The sequence below is a fragment of the Peromyscus eremicus genome, chromosome 1 (genome assembly GCF_949786415.1).
Source record: "Peromyscus eremicus chromosome 1, PerEre_H2_v1, whole genome shotgun sequence".
NCBI lineage: Eukaryota > Metazoa > Chordata > Mammalia > Rodentia > Cricetidae > Peromyscus > Peromyscus eremicus.
Window position 1 is genome coordinate 62,522,310 of NC_081416.1, and position 13,485 is coordinate 62,535,794.

Consider the following 13,485-nt stretch of genomic DNA (forward strand, 5'->3'; position numbering starts at 1 on the left):
GCGGTCCCTGGGTCTGGCCCTGGTGTAGATGGAAGGCCAGCTCTGTGGAGGGGCCAACACCCAACACTCAAGTATGTGTTGGTATCTGAGGTCCTTTCTATAAGCTGTGACTGCTGGCGAGGCAGGCCTGAGGACCAGGGGGAGCCCAATGGAGTCTAGTATGCCCTAGAAGTCTGTGAGGTTGGAAGACACCTCATAGCTTCTTGGAGGTTCCTCTACCTGGGTATTTGGATGGAGGACTTGCTTTGGACATCTCAGAGTCCAGAGACTAGAGTCCCTGGAAAAGCTCAACTTGGCCTATGGGGGCATCCATGTGTAGCATGAATCTTAAATGTCCTTATTAATAAAATCAAACCTGAAGCCAGTTATTGAGGTGAACACTGGATGATCAGAGAGACAGAACAAGCCACAGCTATCTCACCTTGCCAATTCCTCAGTTGGTCCTGTTTCCTCAGACTGGAAGCTTCTGTGTCCTCATCCCAATCGCTCTCAGCTGAACTGCTGCTCGAAATCCTGAACGCTTAACCAGCCAAATGTTTAACCAGGCAAATGCTTCCAGTTTCTGGTCCTCACGCCTTATAAACCTTTCTGCTTTCTACCACCACTCCCTGGGATTAAAGGCTGCTTTCTGGGATTAAAGGCGTGAGTCACCATGCCTGGCTGTTTCCAATGCGGCCTTGAACTCACAGAGATCCAGAGGGATTTCTGTCTCTGGAATGCTAGGATTAAAGGCGTGTGCTAACCTTTTCTAGCCTAAGTATCTTGTGGCTTTTCTGTTCTCTGACCCCAGATAAGTTTATTAAGGTACACAATATTTTGGGGAACACAATACCACCACATCCATGTCTATCATCAGCTCCTGGCCATGCTGATCTCAGTCAGCCTCAGTCCTTAAGTTACAGTAGCTCTGTTTACTTGCAAGAACATGCCAGGCCACAGCTGTTGCCTAACACAAAGTCTCCCCTCTCCTTCTGCTCCTCACACCCTTGTCTGCTGATTTTTTTGGCTAGGGGTCCAGCCCAGTGGTAGAGGGCTTGCCTAGCATGCACAAGGCTCTGAGTTCCATGCCCAGTGTCACCAAAGCAACAGCATTTGCTTCTCTTTGGAAATTACCCTTCAACTGTTCTTGAAGATGTGTAAAATGCATACCCAGAGAAGAGGCCTCCAGGTCTACCACTGACATCAAAGTTCCTTCTCTGAAAGTGTTGGAGAGATAGTCCAGTGGTTAAGAGCTCTGGCTGCTGCTTTTCCAGAGGATCAGAGTTCAATTCCCAGCACCCAAATGGCAGTTCACAACCATCTGTGCCTCTAGTCCCAGAGGATCTCATGCCCTCATCTGGCCTATGTGGGCATCAATAGTAGATGCAGACAAAACATCCATACACACAAAATAAATAAGTTAACAAAAAAGTCCTGTCTTGGTGGGTGTTAGGGAGTGGAGTCAAGTGCATCTGTAATGACACTAGCAGGATCTGGAGGAGTACTTAACCCTCGTCCTTCTTCATCTTGTCCCACACCTCTCCTGCAGAGACCAGGAAATTAAGTTTGTCTTGGACAGATGGATACTATGCTGGCTGAACCCTCAAAAGACATAATTCAAGCTGGGGATGTAGCTTAGTAGTAGAGTACTCTCTTATATGAGGCTCCAGGTTCAATTATAAGCACACACACACACACACACACACACACACACACACACACACACACACACACACACAAAGAGTGTTCAGGCACATCCCACAGATAGCACTGGCAGAAGCACCCCACTGAGGAAGTGCAATTTTATCCACCTCCAGGAGGTGGCACTGCAGCCAGGCCTCCAGGAGGTGGCGATGCTATTCAATGGAGGTCTCAGTTGCAGGATTATGAGAGCTGAGAAATGAGGGATCATGGACAGTGAATGATGACGTTGGAAAGAACACATGTTTGCTTCTGTGTGAGGAAGTCTAACCTGCCTGACCCAGTGGGAGTACTCAGCTGAGAACAAACTCAGGCCTCCTCCAAACCCCCTCATTTCTTCAAATGGGTGGCTGTGGCCAGCTCTATGCAGACTCTCAATGTATAGACTCTCAAAATGCACAAGGCTAGAGAGCCTATGGCAGAGTCCAGGAGTCATCCCATGACAGGAACACATATTTAGAGGACCAGCTTCTGCATTTTCTTCCTAGGAAACCTTCAGAGCCAGCATGGGGGTGGGGGTGGGGTGTCACTTCTCAAGACCATTGCAAAGGGCAGAGAAACATATCGGCAGCAACTGCAGAGATCTGCCAAGCTGGGTGTTCCCAAAGCTCCCCAACTAAGGAGAGGAACAGCAAAGAGAAACAATAAACAAATGCCCAAGATTGGAGGCAGGGACTCACTCAGAGTATATGGTACTTCTGAACACTGGGGTACTAACACATCTTCCCAGAAGCCTAGATATCCAGGGTGCTATATACGCCACCCTCCACAGGCCCAGATGCCCCTGTCAACAAAGATCAGAGGCACAGGTGTGTTTGGGCTGCTGAGGACATGTACTATCTTGCAAGAAAGCAAGGTGGGCCACCCTCAGGTGCTAATGTGCAGGGGACTTTCAGGGCATTAGCTGGACAAGAGAGTGGTGGACGTCCTGTCCTGTCAGACTCTGAGGAGATGCTGAGATTAGGATGCCAGGACACTACTGAAGGAGAAAGTCCTACTCACCAAGCCAGTCTCAGTCCCCTGGTCAGCACCCAGCTCTGGGGAACTGACAGGTCCACTTGGGGTCCGTACTGCTCTAACTCATGAACAGGACTTTCCATGCCTTCATTAAGGTGGGCAGAGTTAACCTGTCTGGCCGTGTGTCTGTGGGAACTAACTGCCTTCAGTCTGTTTCTTGTTTCCTGAGAGAAAGCCTTCTCAGAGAAGCACCCATGGTTGTGAGTTCCTGGATGAAGAGAACCCTGGGCACAGCAACCCTCCCAGGGGCAACTAGGACTTCATCCAAAACTGCCAGCTTCCCTAATTTCTATCCCCATTTCCAACTTGGGACCAACCTGAGGAAGCATGCCCCGTAGACCTTGGCTTCCCTGTCCTGCCTCCCAGACCAAAGACCTTAACTTATCATGCTTGTATCTTCCTCTGATACCCTGCAGCTGGCACTGTGGCTTTCTGGGCGAGCAGGGCCCACTCCACTGCCATAAGGCATCTTTGAGAGCCTTCTGTTAAAAAAAAAAAAAAACAACTGGGGTATATAGAGGTCGTACTTTCTAAGCTTTTCTTTTCTGAAGTAGCTCATGAAGACACTGGTCATAGGCTTCCCCACAGCTCTTGGACCAGCAGGGCTCTCTCTGTACTAGCTCAGACCCATGGCCAAGAAGCCCTGTTCAGACAGCCTGAGCACTGTGGGTGGAGATCAGCCTAGGGCTGAGAAAGGTGCTTAATCACCTATTACTAGGGCCAGGAGCCTCAGGATGCCTAACTAAGCTGGATACTCAGGTGAGGAGGAGCAAGGGCAGGGCTCAAGGTGGCAGGTTAATGCCAACCTTGCGAGATGAAGCTAGACCAGGCACAGTGGGGCAGCCTGGTCTCCTGACTTTGTCCACATGCGTGGGAGGCAGGCCACCACCTTCCCTACTCCTACTTGCATAGAGCAGATCTTTATGCAGTCTGCTTTCTTCTGGAGAATATGGCACACCCACTTGGAGTTACAAGTTGCGTGGTGCCCACTTGCCCCACCTGGGTGAGATGTCTGTTTACAGGAGATTACTGTAATCTTCATAATAAATAGCATGGTATTGTAAGGAATGTTTGTGTCAGTAAACCAAGCACATTTGAAAGGCAAATCTCATGTGGACATCCTAATTGCTAGATGTGTCATAGCCCTGTGGCTGGGCTCCCAGCGCCTACCTACTGTTGCCTGGAGGTGGGACTGGAGAGTGGACACGACGAGAGGAAGGGTTATAGAGGAACTGGGCCGCCATGTGTACACTGGGGCAAGTCCAATGGTCAGGACTTGGGGGTGTCCTGAGAAGGAACCTGGAATAACAAGGCAACTGTCAGGTATAGAGGACCCCAGCACAGGGAAAAGAGGTTTGGTGGGATTTGCTGACTACTGCATCTGAAGAAGACAGCAGGGTTAGCAAGATCCACCATCCCCAGGAGTGCTTCCAGTACTGAGGCTTTCCCACAAACAGTCCAAGCACAGCCTCAAGAGTTCTGCAAACCACAATGCACCTTCCTAAGGAGGCTCCATCCTTGGTGGACCATATATACAGGACAGACGTCCCATGCCTGCATAGTTCCTGCCCAGCCCCAGGTACATTGGCATCTGAACACTAGTAGTGATTAGTGTTGTGCCTTTCTGGCCATCTCTGCCCATCTTTTTCCTAGAAGTCGGGACAGGGAGCAGGGATCCCAGGCTAACATGCACTGAGCCTGCACTGTCCACAGCAACTTTGACAAACTTTTGCCAAACCCTGTCTGCCTGCCACCCTCTGTTCCACACTCTGTTCCTGAGACTTCCTGGCATGTAGGGTACATAAATTCATTTCTGCCCTCTTGAGAGGCACTCCGGTGGAGCAGATGATAAAAGAGGACCAGCTGGGGAAGAGGCCCTGACCCCAAGGGCTTCTTCCTGAGCCACCACCTCCACCTCTTAGGACAGGACCTTTGGGTTCCCACCCCTAAGGTTCCCAGCACAGCTCCCAATTGTCTTAGGCCCATTAGGATCTTGATCTTCTCATTAGTCCAACAAATTTTACATTCCAAAGACTGTCAAAAGACGAGGTCAACATATTCTGGGGTCACGGCTGGGCTAGAGGAGAATTGTGCAGGGGGTCTTTCCCTAGCCTTGAGCCCCTCATCTCCAGCCGTCTGTCTCGTCCAGCATAGCTACTAACTGAGCTGAACTCAACCAAGTCGAAAGGATTGGGCAAAAAGCAGGTGAAACAACTGCCTCCCTAAGCGGGGCGGGGCGGGGCGGGACGCAGAGGGTGCCGCCTCCAAGGGGCAATTAGGGGGTAGAGGAGGGAGGGAGAAAAGAGAAGAGGCGGAGGAGGAAGGATGAATGGGAGGCCATCAAGGGAAATGAAGGGGTAAGCGGGGGAGGGAATAAGTAGGAGAGGCCGGGAGACCCGTCCCGCTGGCGCGTTCCTCCCGATCTGTGGCTCGGCCCTTCAGCACGCGCGTGAGGGGCGGGGCGGTGGCCATTGAGTGGAGCTGCCATTGTGCCCGCGCTGCGAGTGGCGACACGCTCGAAGTCCGCTCCCTGGTGACGCCTGAAAGCTCCTTTGACCGGCAGCTCACCTGCAGAGCCGGCTCTATAGAGCCTCTGAACGCGCAGCAGCTGCCAGGGGCCGCGGGCCGGGCACCTAGGGGGACAAAGAATGGGGGCCGGGCCCTTTGAATGAGAGGCCACTTGGAAGCAGCAGGCATGTGCCAAGCCTCAGACTAGGGAAGAAAAGTGCCCTTGGTGTGTCTCAGCAGTGAAGGGGACCCTTTCTCAGCCGCTGCGCCCTCATGTGCATGACAAAAGCCCGGGCGCGAGAGCTTGGCAATCGCGAGCCCGCGGGGCTCTACTGCAGGCATCCTGTGTCCTAGGCACTCCCTTCCCTTCACCCTGGGCCTCCACACCCTGGTAGGAAAGCCGGGAAGAACCTGAGCCAGATCCATCTTGCCGAGCAGCCCTGGGTCGGACCCTCCAAGCTGGCAAGATCTGAAGGACCAATGTTTTCAGCTGTAAAGATTTGGGTTAGTCTTTTGGGCCGTCCCGGGGGCCATATAGCTGCTATAGCCCAACTCCAATAGGCATCTGCCATGGCTATCCAAAGTTTCATGCCACTACTGTCTCCTTCAGGACAAAGCAAAACTTTGTTTTCACCCAGGAAAGGCTCCTGCTTCCATTCTTGCCCGTTGTTCCCACTCACTGACCTCATCTATCCCTAGGCAGTCACAGCACGTAAGCCTACAGGAGTCTCTCCTCTTCAAGTAATCCTTGACCACACCACACCTCTTGCCCGGTTTTATTTGCTATCTTTGCCAAACAGCTTTTAAGGGAGGTCTCCCACTCTGCTGTTTCTTCCTCACTTTCTGCTGTCCTTGAAGTCAAGGAACTTGCCCCGAGGCCTCTGTAGAGAGCAGATGAGCCTCACTTGGCCACACAATCACCTTTCCCTTTGGTCTGGCTTCATGGGCTGGCCAGCGTGGCACAGGCAAGGTACCTACCTTTCATTCAGCTCTTATCTGAAAAATTCCAACTTGGCCATTCCTTGAAGTTCAGGCTATGGCCCTAGAGGCCACAATATCCTTGTTTTCTTTTTGTTTTTTGTTTTGTTTTGTTTTGTTTTTCAAGACAGTGTTTCTCTGTGTAGCCCTGGCTGTCTTAGAACTCACCCTGTAGACCAGATTATCTTGGAATTCGAAGATCTGCCTGCCTCTACCTCCCAAACGCTAGGATTAAGAGTATGTCACTATGCCTAGTGATGTCCTTGTTTTCAATACAAGACTTGTGTTCAATTTGACCATCCTGTTGATGCTGACTGCTCAGCTAAAGATAACTAGAGAGGCCTCTGCCTTGTGATTTGGGCTCAGCCTCGGCCAAGCCTTTTGCATTCAATCCTACTCCCGTTGAAGTAGGCAAGGCTGGCCACTTGCCTGTCAGCAGGCATACTGTGCATCAAACCTGTGCGCTGGAGCCCCAGATCCCATGGGGCCTAGTGTCTGCAGGGATCAAAAGTCAGGTTCTGAGCAGCTAAATCCACTGTGTGTGGCCTCCCAGTGCCTGCAGGGATGGGGCTGGGCTGCTGACAGGATTAAGCCGGATTACAAGTTCCCAGTGGGCTGAGTTCTCTCTGCATTGGCTGACCCAGACTGCTGGGTTCTGGAGTGCAGGAAGAAGGCTAAGGTGACTGTTTGTAATCCAGTGGCCCTGGCTTTTCTGCACACCTTAACTCCCTGTCCAGGTCCGAGAAAGGAAGAGGTGGGCAGGGCCTTAATGGTCACATCATACCCAACTGATTGTATTTTTTCTTTATCCCTTTCCACATAGGGTCTCGCTTTGTGTCTCAGGTTAGCCTACAACTCGCAATCCTCCTGAGTGCTGGGATCATTGGCAAGAATCACATTCAGCCTTCTTTGTAAGCTTTCTACTTACACAGTGCATTCCACAGCTAAGCACGATAGTGCATACCTAGCACTTAAGTTGAGGCAGGAGGATAGCTTCAAGGTCAAGGCCAGTATAGGCTGTATGAGACTGTCTCAAAACAGCAAACAAACAAACCAAGATGTGCTCCTCTCCATTCCACAGCCCAGTACCTTCACAGGATGAGACTATGTAACACCCATGATTCTCACTCTACTCCTTAAATCCTGATACAACTGACATTTGGATTGGACCTAGCTGGTGCTGGGCCTGGGGTTTGCCTTATGACCAAGCCAGTGCAGGGCTGGGACACAGAGAGGCCCAGGGTGGCAGGGGTCCATACACAGACACTTCTTCCAACTCCAGTTACAAACACAGGCTGGATTGAACCTGCAACCTTCCCTGAAGGAGAGGGCTTGTTTCCTGCCAATCTTGCCCAAGGCCTAAACTTAGGTGGACAACCCACTCTGTTCAGAGCTCCCAGACAGCCCTAACTTCTTAGCATATAATATCCACTTGAGGCTACTGATTAGGGAAGAAAGTGCTCTTTCCTCGGGATGGAGAAGGAAACAGTCCACTCTGCAGGGAATGAAAATGCCCAGAGTGAAGGTTGTTTTTATTTAAACTAGGGGTCTGAAGCATCAGTGTGCCAATGTGAGAACCCAGCTAGGAGGAATGCCCCTGTACTTGGCTGATGCCCCTTTCTTCCCACAGTTAAATACCTTTGAAGAGGCTGTACTCTAATCCTGAGGGAGTGTGTGGGACCCAAGGGATCCACCAACAGGGACCAGAGGAGAGGCTTGGCACATGCACCACCCTTAGTCCAGTTTTCCTGAGGCCAGTACCAGTCAGCATTTCAGTCCTGAGGCCTTTCTCTGGGTTTGCAGGCCTCTTCATTTACTGATTCCAGTTCCTCTGGGCTTTAGGAAACTCCAGGAATGAGATTCTAATGTTTTAGCTCTCAACTCCAGGTCCTAGGAGAGAACAGCCAGACACCCTGTTCTACATGAAGATCTCCCACATTTTTCGTAGTTCCCCCGTACCAAAGCTCCCAAGAGCTGCTGAGTACAGGTAACAATCTTCAAACCTGGGCAGCAATGGGGTTGATGGACAGGGGCTGGAGGTGAGAGGGGCAAGAAGCAGATTGCCCTCTGTTCATTTCCTCCATGACTGTTTGGGGCTTGGGGCTGACTGCTATGACCTCTATATTAGTATATGCAGCCCAGTGAGTCAGTCTGAAAAATGAGAAAAATAAACACAAAAATGTTGGACACTTTACTTTCTAACTCAGCAATCTGTTAACCTACTGGATCCTCTAATTTGGCTGTGGTTCAGAAACACGTGCAGCAAGGCAAAACCACCTGCTTTCGGGTCTGAGAGATGTCGAGGGCTTGTCGTTTTTGTCCAAGTAGAGTTAGGATGGCCAGTGTCTTCTGGGGCCTTTGGGCAGGGCTGAACAAGCAGATGCCACCTCTAGGTATCCACACCCAGGAGCTAAATTAAGGCCAGCACCGAATGGGGCAGGCGGGAGAACTGCGCTGCGGTCTAACTTGAGTTTTAAGCTTGGAATCCTGGGTCCCCTCCCACTTAAGAGTCCGCTTGGGGTCTTTCTGCTAGAGGCAAAGCCTGGTCGCCATCCCTGCAAGGATATGCTGGGGCCCTGGGGACAAAAGAGATCAATTCCGGGGTCTCCCAGCAGCCAAGTGACGCCGCGGTCCTTTAAACGATTTTCACAGCCGGGGAAGCCAATTGTATTTTCCAGCTCATTAAGCGGCGCACAAAGAGCCTGGCGGCCGACGGCTCGGATTCCCCAGGTCCCACCCCGCCAGAGACGGCCGTGCTTTGTCCGTGCAGTGTACCGCCTGTTTATCCAGGCCCTTTGAACACTGCCCTGCACGGCGGGGCCGCCTGGGAGAATCCTACTGGACCCGGAACAATGAGCCTGCAGCCGCCGGGCAGTGATTAAAGGGGCCGGACGCTCACAACATCTGGCCGCCGCTGGGGGCGCGGCCGTCAGCACCTCGGGACAAAAACTCGGTTGCAGATGCCAAGAGATGGCAGGGTGCAGTGGCCACAGGGACTCTCTGCGCGGCTGGAAGTGGAGCCAGGATCTTAGGGCGTGCTGGCTGGTGGAGCTACCTGTGGGAGGGACAAGCACTGTCCATCCTCATTACCACCACCGAGTAACTTAGCGGGGCTGGCGGAGGGAGGGTGGGGGTGGGAGTGGGAGGGGCGGGGGGGGGGAGGGAGTAGGCTCATGAGGACAGGATGGGCTGGGGAGCTCCCTTGACAGTGAGAAGGTTGAATGGTGGAAGGGCGTTTTCTAACCCCTGCTCACCCCATTCTGAGCTGACCTAAGGGCACCTCTCACCCACATGTTGGTGAGGCAAGGGAAGGACCCACAGGAATGAGGAGACCGGGATATCTCCCACTCAAGAGGCCTGCTCCCATCCTCACTTCTCAAGACAGCTGGCTGACCACCAGCACCCTTAACACACAGGACCAACCAACCTCTACCAGGATGCTACAGACATTTCTGTGAACAACTGCACCTCCTCTGGCCTGCAGCCTGAGAGAGCTCATACCCATCTAGCTATAGGTTTTGATGCCCAGCACACCTGAATACACAGTACTCCTCTATGCACTGATGGAAGATTTGAGGTAGTCCTTTGTGGTCCCCATGATCTTGCTCCTGAGATTCAAGGAGTCAGGAATAGGGTAGAGTTAAGACCAGCTTGGTGGCTATTGGCTATGAGAACTTTGGGGGTCCAGGAGTGGGAGGAGCTGTGCTGTCTCTCGCATGGTGTGTGTGTGTGTGTGTGTGTGTGTGTGTGTGTGTGCATGCTCCTCCTTCCCATCACTCTGAAAGGCAATACTGCTTCTCCCCAGGTGAGGGATCTCCATTTGGCACCACTCTGCAGGGATGTCCTAGCCTGTTGCCCTAGTCCCAGCCCCAGAGTTTAGGAGTGCAGGGTTGTCACCTATTATGACCACAAATATGTTCTTGCTTCTGTTTTTTAAGCACTGATCTTTTTTTGAAATGCCTCAAAAAACTTCTCTTTGGGCTTACAGACCCAAGAGTAATCTTGGTAATTTTTTGCATCACCTGTGTGTCGGGGGCTGGCCAGCAAGAGTTAAATAATCTGAAGATACCTAGAGTAGACGCTGGAGCCCAACTGATCTGTTGTGGAATATTATTTTAACTATGTAAAGATGTGTTGCATTTGTTTGTGCTGCATTTGTTTAATTAGGTAAAGATGTGTTACTGTTTTACCTTACCTGTCTAAGGCACTTGATTGGTCTAATAAAAAGCTGAATGGCCAATAGCTAGGCAAAAGAAGGATAGGTGGGGCTGGTGGACAGAGAGAATAAATAAGAGAAGAAGAGAGAAGAGAAGGGGGAGAGAAAAAGAGGGGTACACCCGAGGCCAGAAGCCAAGCAGCCACCAGCCAGCCATGGAGACAACAGGAAAGAAAGATATACGGAAAGAAAAGCAAAAAGCCCCAAAGCAAAACATAGATGAAAAGAAACAGGTTAAGTTATAAGAAGCAAGCGTAAGATAAAGCCGAGCATTCATAACTAATATTAAGTCTCTGTGTCATGATTTGGGAGCTGGTTGGTGGCACAAAAGAAAAGCCCACTACACTGGCCCATGGTGGAATGGAGGAGAGCCTGGGCAGATGGACATACAAACCTGGCTTCACAGAAGGTAGAGCCACAGGGCACAAGAAAAACTGCCCAAGCTGCACCATTAGCTGGCTCCAGGCACTAGATGGGGAGGTCAATCATCCCATCCTAAAGTCTTGAGGGACTCATCACACCTGCTGAGCTGGTATTGTGTGATCCACCCCTCACCCCCATACACCAGGAAGACGGGAACAAATGTCTATTTGCACCAAAAAGGGGGTCACAGGCAGACCAAGAGACCTATTCCAATCTAGAGTTACAAGAGTAGGGGTATAAGGGGCTACTCACAGGAGTGGGGGTGAATCAAAGGGAGCTGCGTCGCTGAAAAGCCCAACCCAGTACAGATGAGAACTCACAAAAGCTGCATTTGTGGAGCTCTCTGTACAGTCTGCAGCAGCTGTGACCCTGGAAGAGTTTCCTCTCCCCGACCATTATTACCGTTAATATGACCATAAGGAATGTGGCCACACTGAATAAATCCCCTGTCTCTGCTTTTCACTATTATTTCTTTCTTGGCCTGTTGGAGAAGAGTGGTCAAGTCTAGTTTGTTGGAGCTTCCAGGACCTAGGTTTTGACCCTAAAAAGGCTCATTTACCAAATCTGTGGCACTACCGGGAGGTTGTATGTAGTGGGTAGCTGTTCTAGCTTTGACCTTGAAGCACCACCCCTAGTGAGGTAGCAGGTAACTGTTACATCTGCCTATGACCTTGAAGTACATGACCCTGGGGTTTTGCCGGTCAGGACCCTTAAGATCTGGGATGCACTGCACGTAAGAAGCTCTCTTTTCTCTTCCTTGTGGTATTAGATGCTGAGATCTTGGACCAGGCAAATCAGTGTGGGTTACAGCTCAGCTTTCCCAGGCCCTACGATAAATCTCCCATGGTAGTAAATTAACCCTCAGATAAATTCCTTGCTCATTAAATAGACTCCGTGGATTTCTTGCATTAGTTGTAAAGTCTTTGTACGAGATGGGTGTAGGTGGACGTGTGTCCTTGAAGAAGGTGTCTTGACTTGACCACCACCTCACTTTGCTTCCAGCTGCCACAAAGTGAGCAGCTTTGTTCCACCACATGCTCCCCACCATAATGTTCCCACAGGCTCAGAAATAACAGGGCCAAGTGACCATGGACTGAAGGTTTGGAAGCCCTAGCTAAGGTATTTTATCCTAGTATCAGAAAGCTGAGTAAGTTTGTGGGAAAGAGGTCTTCCCACAATGCTTCTCAAGTCTAGCTGGGGTCGAGAGGTTATAGACAGAGGGCCAGGCCTCAGTCAGAGAACTGACTCTGGTCAAGCACTGTGGCAGCCCTGCCTGAGAAATCTTAAAAAGCAGACCCAAAAGGACCAACATGCTTCCAAATGATGTGACTGCCCCACAACAGAACTCAAGAATATGGAGCTGGTTGTGGTGGCACACACATTTGATTCCAACACAGGTAGAAAATGGGGCGGGAGTGTCTGGCAGTTCAAGGCCAGCCTGGTCTACATAGCAAGTTCTAGGCCAGCTGACATGATTTGGAAAAGAATGGCCTCCATAGGTTCATGTATTTGAATACTTAGTCATCAGGGGGTGGCACTATTTGAGAAGAATCAGGAGGTGTGGCCTTGTTGGAGGAAGAATGTCACTGGGGCGTGGACTTTGAGGTTTCAAAGGCCCATGTCAGACCCAGTCTCTCTCTCTCTCTCTTTCTCTCTCTCTCTCTCTTTCTCTCTCTCTCTCTCTCTCTCTCCATTTCCTCCCCCTTCCCCTGCCTTCTCTTTCAGGATGTAGCTCATAGCTACTTCTCCAGCACCACGCCTGCCTGCTGCCATGTTCCCTGCCATGATGATAATGGACTAAAGCACCTAAAACTTTAAGCAATTAATTGCTTTCCTGTATAAGAGTTCCCTTGATCATGGTGTCACATCAGAGCAATAGAACAGTGACTAAGACACCAGCCAAGGCTACACATAGAGATTTTTGTCTCAAACAAACAAACAAACAAACAAAGAATACAGACCAGACCTGAGAGTACAATGTAAAGGCTGATGCTGCCAACTATAACATTTACAATGTGCATCTACTTTTTTCCCTATAGAATGTGTTTAAACCACAAAAAAAGCAAAAGATTAAGAAAAAATTGCCTGGCGGTGGTGGCACATGCTTTTAATCTCAGCACTCAGGAGGCAGAGGCAGTGGATCTCTGAGTTCGAGGCCAGCCTGGGCTACAGAGCAAGCTCCAGGACAGGTACCAAAACTACACAGAGAAACCTTGTCTCGAAAAAAAACTTTATAAAATAAACTGAAACATTTTTAAAGAAAGAAAATTATGTGGGGGCTGGCAAGATGGCTCCATTGGTAAAGGCACTTGCCTCAAAAGCCTGACAAAACTGGATCCCTGGAATGTATATAAAGGTGAGAATAAAGAACTGACTCCACAAAGTTATCCTCTGACCTCCACCCCTGTGCCCCGGCAAAGGCATGTCCTCAATCGTACACACAATAGTAATAAACTAAGTTTATTTTTAAAAGTCAATGAGAAATTGGTCACAGTGATTCATGCCTTTAACCCAAGAACTTGAGAGGCAAAGGCAGGTAGGTGGAGCTCCATGAGTTTAAGGCCAGCACAGCCTACATAAAGAGATCGGTGTCTCAAAAAACCAAACATGCAACAGTGGCACAATTTTTATAGGAATAATCAAACACTTTTTGATTGAATTTA